General features: G+C 47.8%; 1 long non-coding RNA gene across 2 annotated transcripts; it reads left to right on the top strand.

Annotated features, from left to right (window-relative positions):
• Positions 1-78: 78 nt before the first annotated feature.
• LOC124514938 (uncharacterized) lies at positions 79-7,939 on the top strand. Of its 2 annotated transcripts, XR_006962696.1 has the most exons (5): positions 79-286; positions 502-849; positions 4,768-4,942; positions 6,787-6,955; positions 7,757-7,939. It is a non-coding gene; the product is annotated as an uncharacterized LOC124514938 (long non-coding RNA). The 2 variants fall into 2 exon arrangements; XR_006962695.1 differs by lacking the exon at positions 502-849 and having other exon boundaries at positions 86-286.
• The last annotated feature ends 15,832 nt before the right edge of the window (positions 7,940-23,771 follow it).

Below are 23,771 nucleotides of genomic sequence, written 5' to 3'. Positions count from 1 at the left end.
TCGGCCGGAGGGCGGAGCGGATAGGGGCCGGGGCCCAGGAGAGGCGGGGCCTGGTGAGGGCGGGAAGTGACTAGGACACTGGCTCCCGCTGGTCTGAGAGTCCGCCTCACCCGTACTGGGAGCGGCGAAGGAGGCAGTACCTGCGGGGGCGAAACCAGGTCTCAGGACTGGACCCTTCCTTGAGGGGCGGGGTCTGCGGCCGAGCGGAAGAATGGTGAATCCAAACCGCGGTAGAATCTGATCGTCAGATGGTTCTGGGCGAAGTGCCGCCGGTGCCGAGGTTGAGGTAAAGCTTCACGCTGCCAAGGGCCTCTTCGTTCTCACACAGTTTCTCACACTCTTTGTGGCCCCACTCACACTGAGCGCCTGTCTTCCCGCAGGGATCTGCTCAAATGTTACCCACGGGAGAGGTTCCCCTGCCACGCCCCCTGCCACCCCATCTAAAACTGCAGTCCCCACCCACTCCCACCCGCGCCCCCGACCCCTTTGTTTTCCTCCCAGTTCCTACTGCTGCCAGGCGTGCCGCACAATCCCCCGGCCTCGCGGAGATGCCCGAGTGGAGAGGGAGAGGAGAACGTGAGCGTCCCCGGGAACGCTGGGGCTGAGCCTTCGGGGCGCGGTGGGGGAGGTCTCCTAGTGGGCGTCCGCGCTGCAGGTGTCTGTAGAGCTTTGGTGGACGGTGACGCTGGGGCGGCGAGCTGGCCCAGACTAGGGTGGATCTTTTATCTCCAATTTCTTCCACCGTGTCCCGGAACACTGGATGGATATGAATTAGATCATTGCTACAAATTACTTGCCTTGAATCCTACGATGGTAGGCCTGACATTTTTGTGGTGGCGGAATAGGCCAGTAAGTGGAACTTTTTTTTTTTTAATTTTTAAAGTTTATTTAATTTGGGGGGGGGTGTTAATCTCTACATCGAAAATGGGGCTTGAGCTCAGGACCCTGAGATCAGGAGTCGCACGTTCTTCCGACTCAGCCAGCCAGGTGCCCCAGTAGTTGGAACTTAAAAGTGTGCAGGTGGGAAAAAAAAAAACAAAAACGGAATACAGGTGGCCGTGGGAGCGCTGCTTAGTTAAGCCAATTTAAAAATTGAACTTTTAATCCTGTAACCAAGTGCAAAGTCATTCAATAAAAAACAAGTCGGTTGTTTACATTTAGCTTTTTTTTTTAGATTTTAAAATTTTATTTAATTTTATTATTATTTTTTGTTAATGCGTATTTATTTTTGAGAGAGAGAGAGAGAGAGAGAGAGCAAGGTGTGTGGGGGGGGGACAGAGCGGCACTGAGCTGGCAGCGGTGAGCCCAACATGGGGCCCAAACCCACGAACCACCACCAGATCATGACCTGAGCTTAACAACTGAGCCACCCAGGTGCCCCTTCATTTAGCATTTAGCATTTAGATAAGAAAAATTAGGATGCAGTCCATCCTACGCTTAGACCCCAAATAGTTTTCACAAATAGAAATGTCTATCAACTGAACAATGAAAATACATTATATAAGCAATAAAAAATAACATGAAAGTATACAAAATTTGTATGCACAACATAACAAGAAGATGTTTTCATTTTGGAATTCTCAAGAAAAGATAACCCCTTCCAGAGATTTGACACTGGTAGTTACTTTCCTGCCTAGGACTTTGCTGTACCATTTCCCACCACTCCCCACACTCCCTTACACCTCCCTACACCTCTCTATACCCCCTTACACTCCCGTAGCCCACCCCCCCCTCCCCATAGGTCCTGTAGTAGCAGTTTTGGCGGTCCCAGGGAAGTGCATCCTAAAACTGTGAGAGCCCCCCTGTGGGCTTCCTGAACACATAACTGGCAGGGCTCTAAAGGGTGCTTTTCTTTTCTTTTCTTTTTTTTAATATTTATTTTTGAGAGAGAGAAAGCAGAGGGCACACGGGCAAGCAGGGAAGGGGCAGAGAGAGAAGGGGACAGAGGGTCTGATCCGAAGTGGGCTCTGTGCTGACAGCAGAGAGCTCAATGTGGGGCTTGAACTCATCAACCGTGAGATCATGATCTGAACTGAAGTTGGATGCTTAACCAACTGAGCCACCCAGGCGCCCCTGAAGGGTGCTTTTCTATTCCGGCTTCTGAGTGGTGTTCCTGTGAATGTTTTCAGCCTTGTTGGACTGATGACAATGTGTCAGAGTCACGAGGGGAAGAGGCACTGCTAGATGTGTGCATGCGGCAGGATGAACTCTGTCCAGCAGAGAATTTCATCCCCGGGAAACCCAATCTGAGTAAATATGCCTAACTGACCTTACCAAGGTCTCAGTTGTGAAGACCTCTCCACGATCATATGGCAGGAGGAAGGAAGTGAACATTTATGTGCCCAGCACACTACGTGGAGTATTTCCTCCCTTGCTCACAAAGAATGCCTTTATTATGCACAATTTATGGAGGCTCATAGGGTAAATAGCTCGGTCGAGCTCATACAAAGCTGGATTTCAATCCAGGTCCACTTGTCTGGAAGCCCACACTCTGCTTGGACTCTGTGATACATCCTCTGTCATACAACTACGTCATGTATTTTTATTTATTTATTTTTCATTTTTTATATAAATTTCTTTATTTTGAGAGTGTATGTGTGTATACATGAGCATGCATGAGCTCATGTGAGCAGGAGAGGGGCAGAGAGAGAGAGAGAATCACAAGCAGGCTCTGTGCTGGCAGTGTTAGCCCGATATGGGGCTTGAACTCACGAACCGTGAGACCATGACCTGAGCTGAGACCAAGAGTGGGATGCTTAACTGAACCACCCAGGTGCCCCCTACACCATGTATTTTTAAAACCAGGCTCAGACCTCTGTGCCAGATCTGAAGTGGCTTGTGTGACTTTACTGATTTTGTTCTAATGGCTATTTGAGCTCACTTGAAGCAGTATAGACTGGATGAGACCATAATAGCTTAATGGGCATTAGACCAGAGGTCTGAAGGACAAGTGACCTTGGGCAATTCATTTAACCTCTCTTGAGGCTTTAGCACCTTGTCTGTAAAGTGAGAAAGTTGGATCCAGATGGTCTAAGGTCCCATCTTTTGAAAAGATGGGGAGGATGATTTTTTTTAATTGTGATAAAATTTATGTACCATATAGTTTGCCCATTTAAAGTGTACAAATCAGTGGTTTTAGTATATTTTAGTGAGTTGTGCAGATATCACCACAATCAATTTGAAGACATTTACATCCCCTCAATAAAAACCCCTGTACCCTCTGACCCCCTCATTCTCTCCAGCCCTAAGCAACCCCTAATTTACTTTCTGTTCCTATAGATTTCCCTGTTCTGGACATTCCATCAAAATGGAATCATATAGCATGTGACCTTTTGTGTCTGGCTTCTTTCACTTAGCATAATGTTTTCTAGGTTTATCCATGTTGTAGCAGGTATCAGCATGTAGGAATATTATCACTTAACATTCCATTGTATTCTGCATTTTATCCATTTATCAGCCAGTGGATGATTGGATCCTTTCTACCTTTTGACTGTTGTGAATAGTGCTACTATGAACAATCATGTGCAAGTTTTCGTGTAGGCATATGTCTTCAGTCCTCATGGGTATACACCTAGAACTAGAAATCTTGGGTCTATGTTTAACTTTTTGGGGAATTGTCAAGCTGTTTGCCAAAGTGGCTGTACCATTTTATATTCCTAGCATCAATGTACAAGGGTTCCAATTTCCCCACATTCTTTTTTGTTTTTTAAAGTTTGTTTGTTTTGAGAGAGAGTATGCGCATGCAGAAGTGGGAGAGGGGCAGAGAGAGAGGGAGAGAGGGAGGGATCCTAAACAGTCTTCACACTACCAGTGCAGAGCCTGAATTGGGGCTCGAATTCACGAACTGTGAGACCATGACCTGAGCCAAAATCAAAGATGGGTAGCTTAACCAATGGAGCCACCTAGGCACCCCAAGTATTCACTGTTAAGTTTTTTGGGTATATATGCGTACCTATGTTTGTTTACATACATTAAATAATAGAAAATGGAGGCACCTGGCTGGCTCAGTCAGTAGAACATAGGACTTTTGATCTAAGGGTTGTGAGTTTGAGCCCTGTGTTGGATATAGAGTTTACTTCGGGAAAAAAAAATAAATAAATAATAAATAAAAGGGTACCTGGCTATTTCAGTCGTGGAGCATGAAACTCTTGATGTTGGGGTTGTGGGTTTGAGCCCCATGTTTGGTGTAGAGATTACTTAAAAATAAAGTCTGAAAATTTTTTAAAAATTTCATAATAAAATGAATTCTATTTAAAAAATAATATAATGTACTGTTCTGGCAATTTATTTCCCCTTATCAACATACCATGGGAAATGTTTCTATTTCTACCATAGAGATAAATCTTATTCTTCTAAGATCTTCATCACATTGCATTGTGCGGATTTCCATAGTTTATTTAAGTAGCCCCTGCTAATGGATTTTAGTTTGTTTTTAGTGTTTTTACTATTTTGAGTAAGTTTGCAATGAATATTCTATCTTTGCTACTTTTGTGAGTCTATCCAGGATAAATTCCTAACATTTATAATTTTGATATCTGCAGTATTATCAGGTGATCCTCTAAAGAGGTACAATTTATTGGGGCACCTGGGTGCCTCAGTTGGTTGAGCGTTTGACTTCGGCTCAGGTCATGATCTCACAGTTCGTGGATTCGAGTGATGGCTCGGAGCCTGGAGTCTGCTTTGGATTCTGTGTCTCCCTCTCTCTGCCCCTCCCCTGCTCATGCTCTCTCTCTCTCTCTCTCTCTCTCTCTCTCTCTCTCTCTCAAGAATAAATAAACTTAAAAAAAATTAAAAGCAGTCTTCTGGAGGAGCAGTTCCAGCAGGGCAAGCTTCTTGCATGCATCGCTTCAAGACCAGGCCAGTGTGGCCAAGCAGATGGCTATGTGCTGGAGGGCAAGGAGCTAGAGTTCTATCTGAGGAAAATCAAAGCCTGGAAAGTCAGGTAATAAAAGGTGTTTATCCTGCCCTGTTAAAAAAAAAAAAAAGTTAAAAAAAAAAAAGAGGTACAATTTACAATTGTTCTGAATAGCGTCTCACCAACACTTGCCAAGACTGGGCTTTAGCGACTTTTTCTTTTTTTATGTTTGTTTATTTTTGAGAAAGAGAGCGTGAGCGGGGAAGGGGCAGAGAGAGAGGGAGACAGAATCTGAAGCAGGCTCCAGATTCTGAGCTGTCAGCACAGAGCCCCATGCGGAACTTGATCTCATGAGCCACTAGATCATGACCTGAATCCAAGTTGGCTGCTTAACTGACTGAGCCACCCAGGAGCCCCTTTTAGCAACTTTTTTTTAGAGGGAAGAAAGTTGGTGATGATCCAGTAGGGACAAATAGTATCTTGTTTTCATTTACATTGATTTAGTTCTTGGGGAAGTTAGATATTATTTTTTTAAAGATTTTATTTTCAGGTAATGTCAGACACCCAACGTGGGGCTTGAACCCACAACCCCGAGATCAAGAGTCGCACACTCTACCAACTGATTCAGCCAGGCACCTCTATATTTCATGTTTTTACAGCTCATTTATGTTCTATTCTTGTCCAGTTTTTCTATACGGTGATCTCTTCCCGCTGTAGAAGAGCTTTTAGTACTTTAAGGCAAATGTCCTAGTGCTTTTGTGGTTTCACAGTTTGTATGAAAATGTTTGATCCATCAGGTTTGATGTGAGTGTTAGGAGCAAGGCTGGGCTCCAGCTTGACTTTCTTCCAGCTGGCTAAGCCATTGTCCTTCTGTCATTTATTGAATTCTTTATTGAGCCATGCATTCACTTAAAATACCCAAAAATAAACAAACCTTAAAAAAATTTTTTTAAAAAAAATTTTTTTTTTTCAACGTTTATTTATTTTTGGGACAGAGAGAGACAGAGCATGAACGGGGGAGGGGCAGAGAGAGAGGGAGACACAGAATCGGAAACAGGCTCCAGGCTCTGAGCCATCAGCCCAGAGCCTGACGCGGGGCTCGAACTCCCGGACCGCGAGATCGTGACCTGGCTGAAGTCGGACGCTTAACCGACTGCGCCACCCAGGCGCCCCAAACCTTAAAAATTTTTTGAGGAGTGCTTGAGTGGCTTAGTTAAGTGTCTGACCGGCTCAGGTCATGATCTCATGGTTTGTGAGTTCGAGCGCCATGTCAGGCTCTGTGCTGACAGCTCAGAGCCTGGAATCTGCTTTAGATTCTGTGTCTCCCTCTCTCTGCCCCTACCCCACTTGTACTCTGTCTCTCTCTCAAAAATAAACAAACATTAAAAAATAAAATACCTCTGTTGGGGAGCACCTAGGTGGCTCAGTCAGTTGAGCATCCGACTCTTGGTTTTGGCTCAGTTCATGATCTCACAGTTTTGTGGGTTCGAGCCCCAAGTCTGGCTCTGCACTGGCATGGAGCAGAGCCTGCTTAGGATTCTCTTTCCCTCCCTCTCTCTCTGCCCCTCCCCTGCTTGCGCTGCCTCTCTCCAAATAAATAAATAAATAAATAAATAAATAAATAAATAAACTTAATAAAATAAAATGCCTCTGTCATATTCTAGATGCTTATATGTATTTGGGCAGTAGTAAACTGCTTTGATGGCTATAGTGTTTGTTAGCTTGTTTTTGTTTTTGAACCACTTTTTAGATCAGTTTACTAGTTTAAACCAATCCTAGGGAGAGACAGGATACCTGGAGAGAGGAGGGGTCTGAGAGTCAAACAGGTCAGGATTTGAATCCCAGCCATAAGGTTTTATCAGCTTTTTACCCCCTGGGCAAATTGTTTAACTTTAGGAGCTCCTGTTTTTTTTTTTGGTCTTTCAAATCAGATGAGGATTGAAGGAGATCCTGCCAGGAAAGCCCCCAGGCTGCCCTTCTGCTTCTGCTGGTGGCATGAAGGTTCCCTCCCGGGGCCTGAGCTTTAGAGGGCCCGGGTGAGGGGTGAAGAATCTGGGAGCCCGAGGCCTGGAGGTCAGCTCCCCACCCCCAACCCTCCAGGTACGGGAATTCTATGCTCAGTTGGTGCGGAGTCCATTAGCAGGGCCTGCGTAGCCCTCTCCCCCAGTCTGCTCTTCAGAGGGAAGGCCATCCCTGTAGATCTGAAGGGCGGCCAAGGTGTGGGTCGGTAGGTTGTGGACAGAGTGTGAACATTTGGCTTGGGGCGTCCACACATGTGCAAGTGGGTCCCTCACTGTCAGAACAGAGAGGCGTGGGTAGGAATAGAAGAGGGGGGATCGAAAGCTCCATTTGTACTCTTGCCCTGAACCTCTCCAATGTGAGAGGTGGGCCTGCTTCTTTTCTTCTTTCTCTCTCTCTTTTTAAAAATTTTTTATTTTTTGAGAGAGAGAGAAAGAGCGAGCTTGTGAGCAGGGGAGAGGGGCAGAGAGAGAGAGAGAGAAAGAGAGAGAGAGAGAATCCTAAGAAAGCTCCACACTTAGCTTGGAGCCCGCCACGGGGCTCGATTCCATGACCCTGGGATCATGACCTTGTAAGGGTTAAATTGTAGTATAGGGCTTCACGCTTAGCTTGAAAAATAACAGTTTTGTGTTGACACTGAAGGTGAAGAGATAACAGTCTTGCTTTACTCTTTACACCTTATACTCTTGTAAATTAGGCTTCACCAATTAAGGAAACAAAAGTTCAAAGAAAAGAGCATCAAGAGGCAGGGTCAAGGAGATCCACTGGTTGCAACTTAGAGGCAGAAAGTCTAAAATAAACACCTCATTAGGCAACTGTTTCTAACTCATCTGGAAACTGTTTCTAACTCATCTGGAAACTGTTTCTTTGTTCTGTTCCCAGGTGATGATAAAACAATGTGATCGGCTATAAAAACTCTGTACCCCGGCTGTTCGAGGCTGCACTCTTACCAAGAGTGTTGGTCCCAATCGGTCCGCCTTGCCTCTCGTTGTAATAAACTTTGTTGTGACTGTCACTGGTGCCCGTAGCATTCTGTTTCAGGAGTCGTGTGGATGCAACAACCTGAGCTGAAATCAAGATTTGGACATTCAAGCTCAATGGACTGAGCCATCCAGGTACCCCTCTCCTTTCTCTCTTGATGACAGATTGCAAGCAGGGGGTGGGGCTGGGGGGAGTGGCTGGGAGTGGGATGTACTCATTTATTCAACCAGCAGAGACTGGGAACTGACTGGATGTATTAGTTTCCTAGGGCTGCCCTAATAAAATACCACAAACTGGGTGGCTGAAAACAGCACAACTTTATGGTCTCACAATTCTAGAGATTAGAAATCTGAAATCAAAGTATCAGCAGGGGCATGTTTTCTCTGAAGATTCCAGGGGAACATCTATTCCATGCTTTTCTCCTAACTTCTGGAATGGCCCCCAGCCCCTGGTGTTCCTTGGCTTGTAGGCACATCACTCCCATCTCTCCCTCCGTCCTCACATGCCTTTCCTTCTGTGCACCTGTGTTGACATGATATTTTCCTCTTCTTTTTTAAAAAATTTTTATGTTCATTTTATTTTTGAGAGAGAGAGAGAGAGACCTAGACAGAGTGGGAGTGGGGGAGGGGCAGAGAGAGAGGGAGACACAGAATCCGAAGCAGGTTCCAGGCTCTGAGCTGTCAGCACAGAGCCCGATGTGGGGCTCGAACCCACAAACCTTGAGATCATGACCCGAGCTGAAGTTGGTGCTGAACTGACTGAGCCACGCCAGTGCCCCAATATTTTCCTCTTCTGAGAAAGGCACCGGTCATTGGATCAGGACCCACTAATGATCTCATCTTCCCTTGATTGCATCTGCAAAGACCCTATTTCTAAATGAGATCATGTGTACAAGTACCAGGGGTTAAGACTTGAATAGATCTTTTTGGGGACACAACTGAGCCCAGCACTGGGGGCTTATGCCTTAGCGGGGCATGCGCTGGAGGTCCATGTGCAGCCGAGGGATCAGGTGAGGTTGAGACAGCCCCCAGCCCCCAGCCCCATGGGCCATCTGGCTGGGTTGAGGTAGTGATGGGACTGGAGGGCTGGGCCTGGAGAGGCTCGAGTCACTAGGCAGCTTCTGACATAGGGCTTCAGCACTGACTCTCCCACTTTCGCAGCCAGTGACCTGGGGCAGGCAGTGACATGTGGCTCTGATTTCTGGCGGGGATATAATTAGAAGGGAGATCTGGACTTTTGGAAAGCAAAGGGACCCTGGGGACCACCTAATCCAGACATTTCGCAGATGGGAAGCCGAGGCAATTCCATAAACCCCTATGCGTTCTGGTTGGGTGCTTGTGCAGGGGTGGGCAGCCCTGGGCTGTGGGCCGTGGCTCTCACTGGTGGTGGGGAAGGGGTGGCTGCTGTGTCCACCCTCGGCCCCTGAGCCCTAATCAGAGCCTGAAGCAGGTTCTATTCCGGGCCACCAACAAGAGTCTGAAGTGTGCTTTTCTCTTGGGGCGCCTGGGTGGCTCAGCCGGTTGAGCATCCAACTTCAGCTCTGGCCGAAATCTCATGGTTGTTGAGTTCGAGCTCCACATCGGGCTTGCTGCTGTCAGCACAGAGCCCACTTCGGATCTTCTGTCCCCCCTCTCTCTCTGCCGTTTCCTCACATGCGCTCTCTCTCTCTCAAAAATAAATAAATCTTTAAGAAAAAAAAAGTGTGCTTTTCCCAGATGGGTATTTTGGTCTGAAGCTGCTTGGAGGAAGAGGTGGGTTGGGGGGAGGGGCTGTCGTCCTGTTTCAGTTCTGACTCTCACTTCCACCCTCCTGGTGCCTGTGGGTGTCATGCAGGGCTGCTGTCCTCTGTGGTCCCCCTCGGCCTCTGCCTGGCTGCGTTTCTCACCACGTGCTTCATCTGTTACCCTCTGCCCTTGGCTTTGCATGCTCTCAAAATTTCTCATCTTCTCTCTTTTCTCTTTTACCCTCCTGTTTTGGTAAAGCTTGATGGGGTGTTAAGCGGTGTGTGTGTGTGTGTGTGTGTGTGTGTGTGTGTGTGTGTACCAAAGCTGCCTGCCCCCTTTGCATGGCACTGTGCTGCCTCCCACTGTTTCATAGGATCCGCAAGCTCCGTGGGCACATATTCTGTTCCTGTGCTCCTTTTCCATGGCCTCCTGGAGTCAACATTGGCATGCCTGCCAGACCTCGTGCCATGTTCCTTAAATAGCTCATCCCCAAGCAGTCCCATCCTGGGCTCCAGCTGCAGTGTACAGCTAAGGCCAGGGCAGAGGGCGCCAGTGTGGGCACCCATGGGCTAGAAGTCTGAGCAGCCGGAGTGTTTGCAGCCGGCAGTGTCAGCACAGTTGACAAACCATCAAGAGTAGAGGGAACGTGAGGTTTGGGGTCTCTGTACTGGACTTCCCATTCATTCCAAAAGACGTACTGAGCACCTGGAATGTGCCAAATTCTGTGCTAGGCATCGGAGGGAGCGATGGTGAACTACAGGGAGAAAGTCTTTCTCTCCTCCAGAGGTTCCGGTCAGCCAGGAGAAGATGGAGCTGGAACCTGGGAGAACCTGCTTCCTGCTGAGAGTCGCTGGATTGGTGGGGGGATGGGCGCTGGCCATGCCTGGAGCAGAGGGCGAGGGCAGGGTTGAGGACGCTAGGTGGCAGGACCCACCAGGTCGGCCACCCTCAGTGCTCATGGCGGCCATGCTCATTGTTGGAGATCTACCGGGCTACAACACAGAAAACCCCAGAAGGGCAGAGACTGTCAGTGGATCTCCATACCTCCCAAGGAGTCAATGCCCAGAAAACATTGGAGCGAATGAACTTTGTGGAGTTTTGTTTAGGTCTTGAGCTTACTGGGGGGCACTGCAGGAGTTTAAATTGGGGAGTAAGTGCGCCCGGCTGGCTGAGTGGGAAGAGCATGCGACTCTTGATCCCAGGGTTGTGAGTTTGAGCCCCGTGCAGGGTGTAGAGATTACAAAAAAACCCACAAAAACGCTTAGAAACAAACAAATAAATACACTTTTTAAAGAAAGAAAAGAAAAAAGAAATAAAATAAGGGGGACCTGGGTGGCTCAGTCGGTTAAGCAGCTGACTTCGGCTCAGGTCGTAATCTCACTCTCACAGTTCGTGATTTTGAGCCCTGCATCAGGCTCTCTGCTGTCAGCATGGAGCCTGCTTCAGATCCTCTGTCCCCCTCTCTCTCTCTGCCCCTCCCCTGCTTATTCTCTCTCTCTCTCAAAAATAAATAAACATTAATTTTTTTAAAAAAGAAATAAATAAATTGGGGAGTAGGCCAGTTAGCTTTGTGCATTTGTAAGATCATTTGGCTACCGTGGGAAAAGAGGGGAGTGGGCAGTGGAGCCTGGGGAAGGGGAAAGAAAGATGAGGGCAGCATGGGACCCACTTCAGCGGCCCAGTTGACCCGTGAGAGGAGACCAGGATGGTGGTGGCCAAGAGGTCGGAGCTCAGGGAATGGGTATGAACAATATGTAGGAGGTAAGCAGGACTTTGAGACTGGGGGGTGCAGGTGGGGAAGAGGACAGGTGGGGTAGGCAGAATTTCTAAACTGGGCCCCCAGAGAGGTCCTGCCCTAATTCCCAGAATCTGTGGGTCCACCAGGCTGTCACTCCTGTGAGTCTGTGAGTTGGCACCACCGACTGCCCTGGATTATCCAGTCTGGCCCAGCATATAACTGATGAGTCCCTGAAGGCAGAGCACTTCCCTGGCTGGTGGCAGCTGGGCCATCGAGGAGATTAGAAGCTGGCTGTGAAGATGGGAGCCTTGTGCAAGGACTGAACAGCAGCTGCAGGGAGCCTGGAGCGACCTCGGCTGACAGGAACGGGGACCCCAGTCCTGCAAGTTCCCTGCAGGAACTGAGTCCAGCCAACAACCGGAATGAGCTTGGAAGAGGACCACCCTGAGCGCCAGGTGAGATCACAGTGGGTAGAGACTTTGACTCAGCGTCCTGTAAAGCACTGAGCAGAGAAGCCCACTGCGCCATCCTGTGACACTTCTGACACGTGAGAGAAGAAATGGATGCTGTTTTCAGGCACGAGGTAGAAAACAAACACGTGGGGCGCCTGGGTGGCTCACTGGGTTAAGCATCGGACTTCAGCTCGGGTGCTTACAGCTCAGAGCCTGGAGCCTGCTTCGAATTCTGTCTCCCTCTCTCTCTGCCCCTCCCCCACTCATGCATGCGCGCGCTCTCTCTCTCAAAAATAAATAAACATAAAGGAAAAAAGAAAATGAACCTGTCAGGTTTCTGGATACATTCACTGAATTAAAAACCGGTGGAGGGCAGGAGAGGCTGGCAGAGAAAAAGGCCCTGTCAGATTGTTGAGAGGATCAGGAAAGTATTAGAAAGTATTTCTTTCCTTTTTTTTTTAAGTTTATTTATTCTGAGAGAGAGAGAGCCCACGCGAGCAAGGGAGGAGCAGAGAGAGAGGGGGAAAAAGAGAGAATCCTAAGCAGGCTCTGCACTGTCAGCACAGAGTCTGATGCAGGACTCGAACTCACAAACCATGAGATCATGACCTGAGTGGAAACTAAGAGTTGGACGCTTAATTGACTGAGCTACCCAGGCACCCGCATCTTGCTTTTTTCAATAGGAGACTGTTCTTATGAAATTGTTGGTGTTTCTATTAGGATAGATAGCCTTAAATTAGTTTATCAGATGTCTAGGGGAGGTTGGACATCTTCGTGATCTTGAATCTTCTTATTCAGGAACACAAAAGGCCTTTCCATTTCCTCACATGTTTTGTGTGCTCAGCATTTACTATTTGCTTCATCTTTATCTTGAGTATTAAGTGTATTCCTAGGAGTTTTATGTCCTTTCTTCCTTTATTTTCTGATTATTGTTGGCATACATAAAAGCCACCTTGCTGAATTCTCTTATTGTTTATTTAGAATAATGTTTTGGCTAATCCTCTTTGGGGCTTCCAAGTATATAATCATGTGATCTGCAAATGGTGATGATTTTACCTACTCTTTTCCTCTTTTACACCTCGAATCTCTTTCTCTTGTCCAATTGTGTTAGTTGTTCCTCCAGAAAAGTTAAAGAATAAATGTAAGAAGGTATTGTTTCTTACTTTAATCAAAGTAAGAAGGCTTCAGGAAGACGACATTTCAGTTGTTTTTTAAAAGCGTTTATCTTATTCTATTTTGTCAAGAATGGCTTAAATAAAAATATATGTTGAAATGTATCAAATACCCTGTTCATTCATATGGTAAAACCTTGGATGGTGAGTAACTTGTTCTGTGAGTGTTCAGCAAGACTAGCAAACATTTCTAATACATTTTAACTTAATAAACAAGCAGTGTTTTGCAATATGAGTCGTACGTGATGCCGAATGTCACATGAGCACAACTGAGCCAGTGGTTTTTCTCTCTGGCTGTGGAATTGTTGATGATTGTCTCCCATACTCGGATGCTCGGTCTCAGGCCACAGTGTTTGACAGAAGTCAGTGGTTTTATTTATTTATTTATTTTTAATTAAAAAAATTTTTTTAATGTTTATTTATTTTTGAGACAGAGAAAGACAGAGCATGAATGAGGGAGGGTCAGAGAGAGGGAGACACCGAATCTGAAGCAGGCTCCAGGCTCTGAGCTGTCAGCACAGAGCCCGATGCGGGGCTCGAACTCACGGAGTGTGAGATCATGACCTGAGCCGAAGTCGGATGCCCAACTGACTGAGCCACCCAGGCGCCCCTATTTTTTTTACTTTTTAAAAAAAATTTTTTGGGATGCCTGGGTGGCTCAGTCGGTTAAGCGGCCGTGCTCTGTCTCAAAAATAAATAAACGTTAAAAAAAAAATTAAAATTTTTTTTTCATGTTTATTTTTGAGAGAGAGAGAGAGAGCACTCATGCACGCACCTGGGTCAGGGAGGGAGAGAGAGAGGGAAACACAGAATCCTAAGCAGGCTCCAGGCTCTGAGTTGTCTGCACAGAGCTTGACATGGGGCTCAAACCTACCAACTGTGAGACCATGACCTGACCCGAAGTCGGATGCCCAGCCAACTGTGCCAACCAGATGCTCCAGAAATCAGTGATTTTTCAGAACGTTGGAAGGTGCCCACAACTAGCACAAGTGTATTTTTTGTCACTTCAAAGCACCTATGGACAGTCCTTTGCTTTTCCATACAAGAGTAAGCTTAGGAATGCTTTGCTTCATTCTAGGCCAGGCTGCCTGCAGACAGAGACCGTTTCCTCTGCTGCCTTATTGCCAGTTACAGTGAATACAGTATATGACAAGAGTTTATTAATACTTTACTGTGGCCAACATCCGTGAGAGTGTATACAATGGCCCCATGCAGGAAAAGATTGAAAAGGAAGGCGGTAAGAAGGAGATGATTCCGGTGGAAGTTAAGAAGAAAATCAAGGTATGCAAATGAGGTATGAGAATGGCAGAAATTGCGAGATTTTATAAGAAGTCTACATCGACCATTTGCACAATATTAAAAGGAGAAAGAAGAAATAAGGCGGCTAGATGGCAGTAGCAAAAGCAGTGACTCCGTTAGTGAAAGTCGTCCTACACAATAACCCTCCTCTTTCTTGTCTCCCTCACATCAGCCACAAAGGTTTTCAAAGGTAAGTGCAGGTTCGTTTATTTTTCTTTATATTTTGTATTTTCTTGATTATTTTGCATTATATTTCAGTACTGTAATCATTTTCATATGAATATTTTTGAGTTGTGGAATGAATCATCTGAGTTTCCATTATTTCTTATGGGGAAATTCACTTCGAGATACAAGTGCTTTAGATTACAAGCATGTTTCCAGAACGAATTATGCTTGAAAACCAAGGTTTTACTGTAGTGATAAGACTTTTTCCCCCTCATTTTTCCTATTAATATTATCGTTATATTAATGGCATTCTTAAATATTAAAGTGGTTTTTTTTTAATGTTTATTTATTTTGGAGAAAGAGAGCATGAGTGGGGAGTGGGCAGAGAGAGGGAGAAGAAGATCCACATTGATAGCAGACAGCCTGATGCGGAGCTCGAACCCACAAACTGTGAGATCATGACCTGAGCTGAAGTCAGATGCTCAACTGACTTAGCCACCCAGGTGTCCCCAAAGGAGTTCCTAATATTAAACCATCCTTGCCTTTCTGGAATAAGTCTTGCTCGGTTATGATTTCAAGTTATTATTAGGAGCGCCTGACTGGTTCAGTCGGTGGAGTATGCAACTCTTGATCTGGCGGTCATGAGTTCAAACCCCATACTGGGTGTAGAGATTACTTAAAAAATTATTTTAAATATTTAAAATTACTGGGGCGCCTGGGTGGCTCAGTCAGTTAAGCGGCCGACTTCGGCTCAGGTCATGATCTCACGGTCCATGAGTTTGAGCCCCACGTCAGGCTCTGTGCTGACAGCTCAGAGCCTGGAGCCTGTTTCATATTCTGTGTCTCCCTCTCTCTGACCCTCACCCGTTCATGCTCTGTCTCTCTCTGTCTCAAAAATAAATAAATGTTAAAAAAATTTTAAATATTTAAAATTATTAATATGCTGTTGGATTGTACTTGCTTATACTTACTAGCATTCTTGCATCAGTATTCATAACTGAGCTCAGTCTGTGGTTTTCTTGTATTGGTCATGTCAAGGCTGATGCCTGAGATGACCTCCAAGTGGAGGTGTGGAGGTGGCCATAGGACTGGGACCTGTGCATCTGGAGCCCATGAGAAAGGGCCAGACTGGGGAGATAGATTGGTGAGTCTCTTGTATATAGGCAGTATCTTGTGCTAAAACATGGGTGAATCTTGAAAACATGCTAAGAAGCCAGATACAAAAAGCCCCATATTATATGATTCCATTTATAAAAAAAGTCCAGGGGTACCTGCGTGGCTCAAGCAGTTAAGCATCTGACTTCGGCTCAGGTCATGATCTCACGATTTGTGGGTTCGAGCCCCGTGTCCGGCTCTGTGCTGACAGCTTGGATTCTGGAGCCTGATCTGATTCTGTGTCTCCCTGTCTCTCTGCCCCTCCCCTGCTCATGCTCTGTCTCTCTCTCAAAAAAAAATAAATAATAAAACATTAAAAATTATTTAAAAATGTCCAGAATACAACAATCTGGAGAGACAGAAAGCAGATTAGTGGTTGCAGGAGCTGAGGGGTGGATAGGAATGGCTGCTAATGGGTAAGGGGTTTCTTTTTAGGTCAGGTGAATGTTCTAAGCTTAGATTGTGGTGACCCATTGCCCAACTCTGGGAATATACTAAAACCGTTGAATCGCACGTTTTAACCAGGTGGATTTTATGGCATGTCAATTATATGTGGATTAGAATGTGGGGAGAGGAAAAAAGAAACAGAATTGTCTGGAACTTAGAAGGAAAATTTGGTGACTGGTATGAGAAATGCTCTCCCAACCTGGGTCAGGGTTCGAAGTCCCAATGCGAGTCCAGTTCTCACTTTTCTGTCAAAATGGAGGAACGTTCACTGGGGACAAAAGTATTTGTGGGCAACAAGATCAGTTCTGGGATATCATTCATCCTTGCTGGAAATAGTTCTGACCCGGCAGCCAAAGGGAGGGGCCGTTTTAGAAGGAACGCTTCCCCAGGAGGAAAAGATTTACTGGCAGGACGCGACAGGAAAACGGGTGGGCCAGGCTCAACAGCCTAGACTAGACCAACATAAATAGGTGACCAGCCTGACCCTGGCCTGGAGGAGATGATGACCGGAGTTGGTTCTGGTAAGGCAGAAGCCTGCCAAAGGACTGGCTGAGGTCGGCGAGGGTGTCTGGAGGAGGCAGGACTAAGATATTAGTGTCGGGATTGATGAGGTGCCAAGGGAAAAGAAGGACATGGTCCTGCAAATCTGGCCCACGCCTCGGTAGGCCAGTTGGAAGTATCTGTTGGGACACCGGGGGAGAGCGTGAAACTGGCCGGCGGGAGCAGGGGCTGGTCGCTCCCTGGAGGCACCTGAGCCGCGCGCATGCCCAGAGCACGCAGTGGGCGTGCCGGAAGTGTGAGGGCCGAGCTGAGGAGGGTCGGATCTGTGAGCCGAGGGCGTTCCTGGGGCTGCGGGTGTCCCCTCGCCGGGAACTGGGTTTGATGAGGGTGTGGGACGCTATTTCAAGCAGTTGGAGGATTGCACTGCCAGAGTGATCCAGAAGCCACCGAGGTGGGGCTCCGGCCAACGGAGGCGGAGATGGATGCTGGGAGAAGGCGACAGGTGGGGCATCACCTGCGGGAGGTACTGAGTCAGGTGAAGGGGGCCCTGTGGGCAGGTGTTACAGGCGGAGGAGTGAAGGCTGGAAACTTGAGACCGAGACTGGAAATGAGTGAAGAGTCACCAGCTATATGGCCGGCCCTCAGTTTTCACTCTTTACATTCATTTGAGTGCTGGCCCGATTTTCAAGTGAATATTGAGGCCCCCAAGGGAAAATGACTTGTTTTGAATCCCAGAGTTGGGACGCTGGGTGGGAGACGGGATATGATTCCAAAGCCAAATCGGGCCCTCCTCTATTGGAGTTTAAGGGGCAGGTGAATGGTGTAGAACAGAGCTGGGCAAATATTACCTGTACAGGATCATATGGTAAATACTGTATTGTCTGCCTTGTGGGCCAAGAGGCATGCTATTATGTGGGTGAGTACATGATAAGAAGAGATGAAACAGGGATGTCTGGCTGGCTCAGTCTGTAGAACATGAGACTCTTGATCTGGGACGGTGAGTTCGAGCCCCACCTTGGGCACAGAGATTACTTAAAAAAGGAAAAAAAAAAAAACAAAAAAAATCAGATGAAATGTAGCTCCACTTTTTATTGACAATTAAAAACTTTACTTACAGACACTAACTTTGAAATTCATAGATTTTATGTGTCATGAAATAGTATTCTTTTGATTTTTTTTTCAATCATTTAAAAATGTAAAAGCCATTTTCTGTTCAAGTGTCATACAAAACTAGGCCGCAGGACAGATTTGGGGGGTGGGCCATAGTTTGCCAGCCCTTGTCTAGATCTGTGCTGTTGCCACTGAGCACCTGGAAAGTATCTAGTCTGGGAACTTAACAGAAGACCATGGGGGAAGGGTAGGGGGAAAAAAGTTACAGAGAGGGAGGCAAACCATAAGACACTTTTAAATACAGAGAACAAAATGAGCATAGATGGGGGGTGGGGGAGAGGGGAAAGTGGGTGATGGGCATTGAGGAGGGCACTTGTTGGGATGAGCACTGGGTGTTGTATGTAAGCGATGAACCACGGGAATCTACCCCAAAAACCAAGAGCACACTTTACACACTGCATGTTAGCCAATTTGACAATAAATTATATTTAAAAAAAAAAAAGAAAGTATCTAGTCTGAATTGAGGAGATGTGCTAAAATACACTCTGGATTTCAAAGATGTCCAAGGGGAAAAAAAGAAAAGAAAAACATCTCAGTAATATTTTTTTTAAGTTTATTTATTTATTTTGAGAGAGAGAGAGCAGGAGGGGCAGAAAGATAGGGAGAGACAGAATCCCAAGCAGGCTTTGCACTGTTAGCACAGAGCCTGACTTGGAGCTCCAGCTCACAAACTCTGAAATCATGACCTGAGCTGAAATCAAGAATCGGATGCTCAACTGACTGAGTCACCCAGGCACCTCTCAATAATTTTTTAATGTTGATTACATGTTGAAATGATAATGTTTTGAATAGATTGGTGGTCTAAATAAAGTATATTCAAATTAATTTAATGTATTTCTTTTGCCTTTTTTTCTAATTCTCTCATAGTCTTTTTTTAATTTAAATTTTAATTAATTAGTTAATTTTTTAAAGTTTATTCACTTTGAGAGAGAGAGAAGGAGGAAGGAGAGAGAGGGAGAGAGAATCCCAAGCAGGCTCCACACTGTCAGTGCAGAGCCCCACACTGGGCTCAATCCCATGAACCGGAAGACCATGACCCAAGCCAAAACAAAGAACCAGATGCCCAACCAACAGAGCCACCCAGGCATCCTGAATTATCTACTTTTTTTATTATTTAAAACAGATTTTAATGTTTATTTTCTAGAGAGAGAGACACACACACAAAGTGTGAGTGGGGGAGGGGCAGAGAGAGAGGGCAACACAGAATCTGAAACAGGCTCCAGGCTCTGAGCTGTCAGTACAGAGCCCCACACGGGGCTGGAACCCACAAACCATGAGATCATGACTTGAGCCGAAGTTGGACACTCAACCGAGCCACCCAGGTGCCCCTCATAGTCTTTTAATGTGGCTGTTGGAAAATGTTCAGTTATACATGTGTTTGCATTTATGGGGACGTGGATGGCCCCTCCATTCGTGTTGAGGGAGGTGGGAGGAGGTGTGGCCTGGCTTTCAGGAGAGTTGGGCTGTGTGGGGACAGCGGATTTCATTAAGGAGAGGTGGAAGGGCAGGGTGAAAGGGGTATATCAAACCAAGGAGGCTTCTGCAGGACTTGGTTTGAGGTGAGGGGGTTTCAGGGAGTAGCAGGCTTGAGCTCTTTGAGGGGGCAGCCATGAGAGTGTGTGGGGCAAGGTGGGTGGCAAGAAGGAAAAGGCCACCAAACAGCTGGCCACATGAGTGACTGTGGGACGAGGAGTCTGCTGAGATGCAACCATCCCTCGACCCCTCTGCACGCTAGGAGCTTGTCTTCGGTTTGGAGCCCGGAGCACGGCCCCTGCTTGGAGAGGTGGCTTGGCCAGTTCACTGGCCAAATGTGGAACCGGAAGTCACGATGTAGCATTCACACCAAGAACACTGGAGACTATTCCTCCCTCCTCAGCTGCCGACCGCCCCTGCCCGGCTGGTGAAGACCTGCCTGCTCCAGCCTTGTGGTGGGAACAGATGTTGCTGCCAGGGCTGTGGCTCCCTGTGCCACTGTCCACGCCCAGGAGCGGGGGCTTTGCCTTGCCCTCTGCTGTGGAGGGAAAAGGGAGGTGCCAAGAAGTGGGTCCCCGCCTGTGGCTTCCTGTTTCTGGGTGAAGGAGAGGGGTGGAGCTTTTGTGTCCTTGTCTGCGCTCACTGGGCGTAGGAGGACGGAAACCTCAGTGTGCCCTTGTCTCTTGTCTCCAGCTGCCTGGGCCTCGGAGCAGCGCCGGGTGCTGAGTGGACACTGTCCACAGAGAGGCCTGGGTCCCAGGCCTGGTGCCACCGGACATGTCACCCCCTCCCACACTCTACTCCGAGACCGAATGTTTGTGTGTGTCCCCCCTCCCCCCCCGCCCCAGTTCATATGTTGAAATCCTAACCCCCAACGTGATGGTATTTGGAAGCAGGGCCCACCAGGGCAGATGAGGACACGGAGAAGACAGCCATCTGTGAGCCAGGACACTGAATCTGCCAGCGCCTTGATCTTGGACTTCCCAGCCTCCACAACTGGGAGGAATAAATTTCTGTCATTTACAAGCAGCCCAGTCTATGGGGTTTTTTTTTTGTTGTAGCAGCTCAAATGGACTGAGACACTTTTCTTCGCTGCCCTTTTAGTTTTCTTCTCTCTCAATGAGATGCTTGGACTGGACCTGTGAAATGGATCATCTCTTGATTCTTTGCTAGCCATTGTGATGCAATTGGCTTGTGCAGTTAGCTGCAGGTGTCTCCAGGAAGCCAGGGGGCTGCCACCTGTGGTGGGGTGCTTTCTCCTTATTTGCCCATCGCCTTCCCTGCCAGGCCTGGCTTTCAAAGCCCACCCCGGGAAGTTCTGGTCCACCCTTCCAGCCTTGCTGCCCACCGCCCTGTGCCTGGAGTCAGGGTCGTGACTACACACGGACACAAAGTTCTGCCCACTCACCCTCCTTGATGTCTCTCATCGCCCCTCCTTTCATGGGCTCGTGCCATCGCCACCATCACTGACTTCCTGTTTCCTGTGGATAAACGGATCCCTTTGTCGCCGCACGTAAAGTCCCTGCCAGACGGCACGGTCTCAACTCCCTTCTGTCATGTGGGGCTACCCGCAGTCTTTGAACACTGCACCCTCTCAAGCACTGAGCCTTTGCTCAGTGGGTCTCTGTGCCTTCGTCTCCCACCATTCAGTGTTCAGTGTCTCCCCCTCTGGGAAGCCTGGTCCTTCCCACCCACCTCTCTGACTTACAGGAGGGATGTGTCCCTCCCACACGTCCTGCCCTCCTGTGCCTCCCCAGTGTAGCATTCGCCTCTCCACGTGGCAGGGAGACTCCTATCCTGAAGCAGGAGAGGGCTGGGGGTGCCTTCTAATGGTGGAGGCCGGCTTGTTCCCCAGGATAGGTGCTTGCTGATGTCTCCCAAAAAGCTGATTGACTGAAAAAAAGCTTTCCTCTCCTGTCTCCTTTCATTGTCATTAACACACAGTTGTTGAAGAGCCTGTCCTGCAGGATGGGCGCCCCGGTGTGTCCTTGCCTGCCTTATGCGCGGGTAGCTAAGCTCATTTCTCAGTGTCCCCTGTGGCACAGCAGGTTGGCGTGACAGTTCTAGCTGGTGCAGGGTGAGCAGAAGCGATGCGTGCTACTTCCAGGCCTGGACCATTAACACAGGCGCTGTCCTTCCCCCTTGCTTCCTTCTGCGGGCTGCACGCGCATAAGGCGTGAGGGGATGGTGGCAGCCCAAGATGAAGGGGCCTGTGTCCTTAAATGCCACGTGGAGGAGAGCCACTTCTCTGACCTGAAAGCCAGCCCAGGACTGTTCATCTATGAGAAACAACCTCCCAGAGGCTCCTGGGTGGCTCAGTTGGTTATGCATCTGACTTTGGCTCAGGTCATGATCTCACGGTTCGTGAGTTCAAGCTCTCTGCTGACAGCTCAGAGCCGGGAGCCTGCTTCTGATTCTGTGTCTCCCTCCCTCTCTCTCTGCCCGCACTCTGTCTCTCTCTCAAAAATAAACATTAAATTAAACAATCTTCCATGCTGTTTAGATCTATTGGGTAGTGTGGTGTCGTTCATGCTGACTGCCTCTCCTGTAGTGCCAATCTGAGAACTGTTGACAGAGTAGTAAAGGCATGTTGGGGCCTAGGAGGAGGTGAGGGAAAGAGGGGCATCAGGGCTGACCCACACATGTTCCCAGCCTGCACAGGTAGCTAGATGGGAGAGGCTTTCTCTGTAGCCAAGAACAGAGCAAAGGGATATGGGCTCAGGGAAATGTCGTATGTTCAGTTTCGGACATGCTGAGATTTGAGGCGCCTTGGTGATAGTTCAGTAGGGACGTTGAGGGATACTTATGCTTGAGGGTTTGGAGTTCAGGAAACAGGTCTGTGCTGAGCATCGTGGGCGTGTTGATGGCAGCAGAAGCCCAGGTGTTAATAAATGAGTGAACAGGTGAATTGTTGCATAACCAGAACTGAGGCTCGAAGAGAGAGTCCCCCCTCCCCCGCAAGCCCATACTGACTTAGTGGCAGTGCTAAACCATAAATAAAAGAGCCTCCAATGCTGCCTCTCACAGGGGAACTGGGCATTTCCCAGTTTCTTTTCTTTTTCTTTTTTTTTCTTTTTTAATGTTTATTTATTTTTGAGAGAAAGTGTGAGCAGGGGAGGGGCAGAGAGAGACAGGGACAGAGGATCTGAAACAGGCTGTGTGATGACAACAGAGAGCCTGTTGTGGGGCTCGAACCCACGAACCGTGAGATCATGACCTGAGCCGAAGATGGACACTTAACTGACTGAGCCACCCAGGCAACCCGACATTTCCCAGTTTTGTAGGCTTTCCGATGCCTGGTGCCCAGACTGCTTTATAAAAGTGACAGTCCAGGGGCGCCTGGGTGGCGCAGTCGGTTAAGCGTCCGACTTCAGCCAGGTCACGATCTCGCGGTCCGTGAGTTCGAGCCCCGCGTCGGGCTCTGGGCTGATGGCTCAGAGCCTGGAGCCTGTTTCCGATTCTGTGTCTCCCTCTCTCTCTGCCCCTCCCCCGTTCATGCTCTGTCTCTTTCTGTCCCAAAAAAAAAAAAAAAAAAAAAAATTTAGAAGTGACAGTCCAGTCCCGGGGGCTTGGGAATCTGGTTTCCAAGCTTTTCAGGGGATCATGACATGAAGCCAGGCTGGGCCTCTCTTGAGTGCTATATTACCTATATGGGAGATCCCCAGGGGAGCTCCCAAGGACACTGCGGCGGAGTGGGGGGGAGGGAAGGTGTTCTATCTGTGCATCAACCACACAGTCCTTTGAGTCCTGATTCCAGAAGGGCGGCCCAGGAATTTCTGATTGGCCTTCTGGGGGGCCAAGGCTGCCTTTGAAGACTCAAGCCGTGCAGGGGGTGGTTGTTGTAAGAATGTGTCCCTTGGGAGGGGGTGTCCTGCCAGCTGGCAGAGCTGCTCCAGATCTTCCCAGTCTGGAAGATTTGACTTGAGAGAGAGTAGGGGAACTCAGCAGGTGAAGGAAACTTCCCCTAGATCTGTTGTTGTTGTTCTTTTTTAAAATTAAAAAAAAATTTTTAAGTTTATTTTGAGGGAGAGAGAGAGTATGAGCAGGGTAGGGGCAGAGAGAGAGGAGGGAGAGAACCCCAAGCATGCCCCGCACTGTCAGGGCAGAGCCCAATGTGGGGCTCAAACTCACAAACAGTGAGATCATGACCTGAGACGAAATCAAGAGTCATTCGCTTAACTGACTGAGCCACCCAGGCACCCCTAGTAATCTGAGCTGCTCTCATTTACACCTACTTCCTGCCAGGCACTAGGCTAAACACTTGGCAGACATTATCTCTGATACCTGCAGGACTTCTTCAGGGGAAAGTGTTATCATCCCTGTTTTATTTATTTATTCCTTTAGTTTTTATATATATTTTTTTTAATTTTTTTTTCAACGTTTATTTATTTTTGGGACAGAGAGAGACAGAGCATGAACGGGGGAGGGGCAGAGAGAGAGGGAGACACAGAATCGGAAACAGGCTCCAGGCTCTGAGCCATCAGCCCAGAGCCTGACGCGGGGCTCGAACTCCCGGACGTGAGATCGTGACCTGGCTGAAGTCGGACGCTTAACCGACTGCGCCACCCAGGCGCCCCTAGTTTTTATATATTTTTTAAAGTTTATTTATTTACAGAGAGC

The sequence above is a fragment of the Lynx rufus genome, unplaced genomic scaffold (assembly GCF_022079265.1).
Source record: "Lynx rufus isolate CCGP_SWC_20201006 ecotype Redwood Valley unplaced genomic scaffold, mLynRuf1.p SCAF_1, whole genome shotgun sequence".
Taxonomy (NCBI): domain Eukaryota; kingdom Metazoa; phylum Chordata; class Mammalia; order Carnivora; family Felidae; genus Lynx; species Lynx rufus.
Note: the sequence above shows the minus strand (reverse complement) of the source record. Positions and strands in the feature narration are given on the sequence as shown.